This window comes from Pinus tabuliformis, chromosome 8, assembly GCF_031772625.1.
Source record: "Pinus tabuliformis cultivar Carrire ecotype Pingquan chromosome 8, CPIR1, whole genome shotgun sequence".
In the NCBI taxonomy this organism is placed as follows: domain Eukaryota; kingdom Viridiplantae; phylum Streptophyta; class Pinopsida; order Pinales; family Pinaceae; genus Pinus; species Pinus tabuliformis.
Window position 1 is genome coordinate 1,082,875,954 of NC_142294.1, and position 5,188 is coordinate 1,082,881,141.

The following is a 5,188-nucleotide window of genomic DNA, read 5'->3' on the forward strand; positions in this document are numbered from 1 at the left end:
TAATTAAAAGAAAAAAAAAAACACTGACCATGTTTGTTTTTACAGATAGGATTACCATTTCTGATTTTAAAAATAGGATTAATTTCATTTTTTTTAATCATATAAAAAAAAAATTAATTAATTAATTAATTAATTATAAACAAATAAAATATAGAAGAAGAAGAAGAAGTCAACCAGCGCACTCATAAATAAAGCAATTCATATAAAAGTAATGGCGCTGGAGTCTGAGGCAGATGCACTCAATCACCTCAGCACTGATGTCCTTGAAGGAAAGTTTGCATTGCTGGAGGGTGCTTCTGTCGACAATGACCTAGGGTAAAAATTTGTCACTTTAAAATTTGCATTCTCTGATTTGTTGTGTTGTTTGCTCTGCTCACTTCAGCCCAGAAGGAGACCTTCTTGTTCACATCGGAGTCCGTAAATGAGGGACACCCAGACAATCTATGTGACCAGATTTTTGATGCAGTGTTGGATGCATGCCTCACCTAGAACCCCGTCCGTAAGGTGAGCATGCAAGACTTGCACTAAAACGAACATGGTCATGGTTTTTGGTGAAATCACCACCAAGGCCGATGTCAACTATGAGAAGATTGTTCGCAAGACCTGCAGGGAGAGTGGTTTCATTTTTGACGATGTGGGTCTTGATGTTGATCACTGCAACGTGTTGGTTACTATTGAACAGCAGAGCCCTGACATTGCCCAAGGAGTTCATGAGACCCCTGAGCTAATGCCCCTGACTCATGTGCTGGCTACCAAGCTAGGAGCGAAGCTCACCGAGGTCAGAAAGAATGGCACCATCTCCACTCAGCACGATGAGACAGTTCCCAATGACCAGATTGCTGTAGATTTGAAGGAACATGTGATAAAGCCGGTGATTCCGGAGAAGTACCTGGACGAGAATACCATATTCCACTTGAACCCGTCTGGTCGATTCGTGATCGGAGGGCCTCATGGAGATGCAGGCCTCACCAGCCGAAATATTATTATTGATACTTATGGAGGGTAGCCATCCAATGAAGGCGCGATCTCACCATGATATCGAACAAGTTTCCACTGCAGCATTGAACGGTAGATCAGATCTCGCCCATTATTGCCGAGAAGGTTTGCATTACCACAGTTCAGGAGATCTGAGACCATCCTCGAAAAGAATGATGATCCTGTAAAAGTTGTTGTGGCAGATACTCTGCATGAAATGGTCATCGCTTCTGATTAACACGGCTTCTTTTACTACCTTGAGGTCTTGGGTTTATTTTCTTCTAATTGAGCTGTAGAATATGTTTCGGATGCTAATCTCCATTTTTCTTTGTGTTAACCAGAAAGAGGGACTGGTCAGGTGTGACGAGATGCAAGCCTTGATCGCGTCATGGGTTCATTTGTCTACAGGTATGTGAAACCCTTTGCCTACATTACCTCGTTGACTCTTATCGCCTGGTTTTCCTGATTCAAGTGCTAAATGTTTGCGTTAAGAATGAAGGCAGTACTGTTGATTAAGAATCTCTCTATTCACTGTTTTTTTTTCCTTCATCATTTTCGAATCGCGTTACTAGAAATGATTTTCCTTTGATATGGTGAAAGCGGCCTCTGGGTTTGACCTGTTGTTTCTAATTTCTTATTTTTTGGCCTTTGGTCGGCGTAGAACCAATTTCCCCCCAAGAAATCGAGGTTTTGTTTGAGCTGGTACCCATATGTTCAGCTTGATAATGGCATCCAAGAGCCTGGGAATCAGAAAATTCCTCTCCACAAAGCTTACATCTCAGCATCTAACCAACATGAGCAGCACAATTGCCAACTATCCCATGATCAAGTGTCCCATTCTCTCTACTTGCTTTCAGTCTTCCATCATCTATTGATGCATCAACAGGAAATTCTGCCTTTATCTCAGGAACCCATGGAACTATTGCTGTGAAACTATTTTGTCCTTCTTCAATGCCCAGATGTTTCCCGAGTTTTTCCTTTCCAAACAATTGCAAACAATGCTTTTGCAGCTTTTGGATCTTTTGACACCTCTTCAATTATCCAATCCAGGATTCTGGCTTTTGAATTTGATTGATAAAGACAAACATTCATGAATTCACGTAATAGATATGTAGCCTGACACAAATGGATCCTGCCTTTTCCTGAACGTGTATTTCTCAAAAGCTTGTTCAAAATTTCTGATGAGATGTGTCTATCGCTAATCTTTCCACCATGCCCAACTGAACTTGGAAGATGCTTTTTGCAATAGGAAGAACCTGGCTTTGCCCTATGAGAACACTGACCACTATTGTTGCAGCACCATCCAATGCAACGGGACCAATTTACACTCTGATGAGAGCGCTTAGCATAAGACTTCTCTTGTACCACAAAATCTTGAGATTGAGATTCAAATTGTTGATGCCTCCGAATGGTGCTACCATCACTGCTCGACCTCTGAGCTGATCTCTCTGATATGGCGTCCAAGTCTTGGATGGGTGTCTCCAATGGTTGATTCTTGTCAAAATGTTGCCCCTCAACTGTCCACACCCAAATTTTTCCTCGCCATCATGTGCGGAGTTGCAGGGGTGATGCTTCGGTACAAACTTGGATCGTGGTTGGCAAAAATTTTCTATGCACAATCACTAGCAAATATGAGAAATATCGAAAATTATCTAAAGCAAATTATGGTGGCTCTGGCGTTTGTTGTTATGGGAATGGTTACAAATTATTTTGGACATGCTCGGCAGGCACCATTTCGATCTGGATTAACAGAGGGATATGTTAATTTGTGTGAAACATCCAAAAATTAGTTTTGGGATATTCCTTAGTTTTGTTGTATTGTTCATTAGCAAATATTGCAGCAGGCCGTTAGATGTTAAGATTCCCAATGGTCTAATCATTATATACTGTAACACTTTCATTTTCAAATAATTTTCCATTGTCTTAAAACTCTTTCATTCTCTTCAAAATATAGGTTTTTTATTTCATTCCAAAAAAAAAAATCAAAATCAATTGCCCTCATTCATTCATAAACTAACTACTTGTTCACTCAGAAATACAACAACCTTTTCAAATGTTTTAAATCAATTTTCCTGCATACCACTAAAAATATTTTGAAAAAGTATTGCACAATCAATGAGTACATTGCATGGGGACATGCAATATTTCTAGTTGGGGGGAAATAAAAGTATGTTGGATTTTTTGTGGTTTTATGGGCAAAAGTTAGGATGCATATACTAACAAGATAAATGAGATTGGTGTTGTGCAGGTCAACGAGAAGCTTATGCAGAAAGTTCAACATTACGATACGACACCCTTTTCATCCACAATTAGTGTAACTTTGAAAAATAATTTACAAATGGACATTTCATAAATTCTTGAAAATGTGATAATTTGTTTTGAGTCACTTCATACAGGGATGACCGATGGAGATGGCACACAAAGGTGACAATTTTTATGCAGGAATGGTGCTAAGCGTTGAAGACAATCTAATGAAAAAGTGATTTTTCGAAATCACAATGAAACATGCATCATTGGACCCTTGAAGGAACTAATTCATCATTGCACATATCATGACATTTTCCACTACACAAAAATCCTTTTGCGTCATGACTACTCACCATCCTTGTGTTGCAACCCATCTTCCATTTCCTTATATTTCACGACTTCATGCACGCCTACTTTTCTGAATCGCATACATCCCTTTATCCTTTTTAGTTTATTTTTTCCTTCTAGTTTACCTTATGAATAAAACTCATTCCCTTTCCATGATTACATTGCCTTGATTTCCTAGCCATGCTGATCCACACTGCTTGTCCGTGAGTTCTTTCCATTTATAGTCCTACCAAATCTTTTTGTACAAACTCGTGTTGACTGATGTGGGGTTCCTTAAGGCCCACCTTTCAAAAAGTCTTGCCCCATCGACATCAGCACCTTATCTGGGAAATAGACTAGAGTTCCTTTTGAGTACCTAGAGGCTTGCATGCCCTAATGGCAAGTTCTCTCGTTGGCGATCATGGGAATACATCAATGTCCCTTGATCTTTAGATCTTGCAAGTGGCTCGACTTCGACACATCCATTCGTACTTCGCAAGATGTACTCTGGTACTTTGGCACTCATTTACATCAATGGTGAGTTGCCTCACATTGGTTAACGGCATACATCAATGGCCGGTAATCCAATGATTTCTATTCATGCTTGACATCAACACATTCATTCGCATGTTTAGAATTGTACTATCGGGTTTGTAGCGGGTGAAGACTATACACTTTTTCACGACTCCCTCAGCAGTTACAGCAGCATGCATTCTGATCTATGAGAGTACCACAGTTCCACTTTCAGCATTTATCTTTTCCATGATTCAGCATCAGCAGTTCAGATTCCTTCATTTCCCAGGATCCAGTTACAACAACATCAGTCACATTTTCCTGATCTAGTAGTAGCAGCAGTTACATTCCTATTGCATAATTCATCATTCTTGGGTAAGTAGAGGTATGTTGTTTTCTAATCTTTAATCATGCAATTCCTTATATGCTAACTTGAATATTTTGGAAAATTCCCTCACCATGCTACATTTCCTTTCATGAGCCATGCAACCCATTCAATTGAGGGGGGGAGAACTATATTCACTACATATTCACTACCATTATCACTCCATTTACCATTCACCAACATTTATTTTCCAATGATACTTTGTTGCACTTTTCTTCATACGCAATATTGGCATGCTTCATTAATATTACAAAAGGGCTTTCTTATGCACATTATGATTTCCAGTGAGTACTTACATTATTATTGAAGAAAAGAGAACAGAAAACGAAATGAATGTTGTTAACACAAGAACCAACATTCTTTGTATTCATGGTTGTCACACAAGAACCAACCATAAGAAAATGTAAATTGTTACTCATGTCTTTCACATATCCTGGAAACATTCATTATTAAAAGATATCATCATGTAAAGCCAAAGTTCAAGATGCCAAATGTTCTTAAAGAGACCCATGCATGGTTGCATGAGGACATGCAACAAGTTCAATTGGGGAGGATGTTGGGACTCATAAATGTCATATTTTCATCCACCTTTTTCTTCAATATTCCTTACATTTCATCATCCCATTAACCTTTTTACCATATCATTTTCATACATACATTTGGGTTTCACCTTCTTATTTTCCATTTTATTCATTTTTGTATTATAAGTGAATTTATGATTAATTATTAGAAAATGTACAT

General features: G+C 38.6%; 1 pseudogene; it reads left to right on the forward strand.

Moving 5' to 3' along the window:
* Window positions 1–211: 211 nt before the first annotated feature.
* On the forward strand, window positions 212–1,006 carry LOC149239088 (S-adenosylmethionine synthase 2 pseudogene; annotated as a pseudogene).
* The last annotated feature ends 4,182 nt before the right edge of the window (window positions 1,007–5,188 follow it).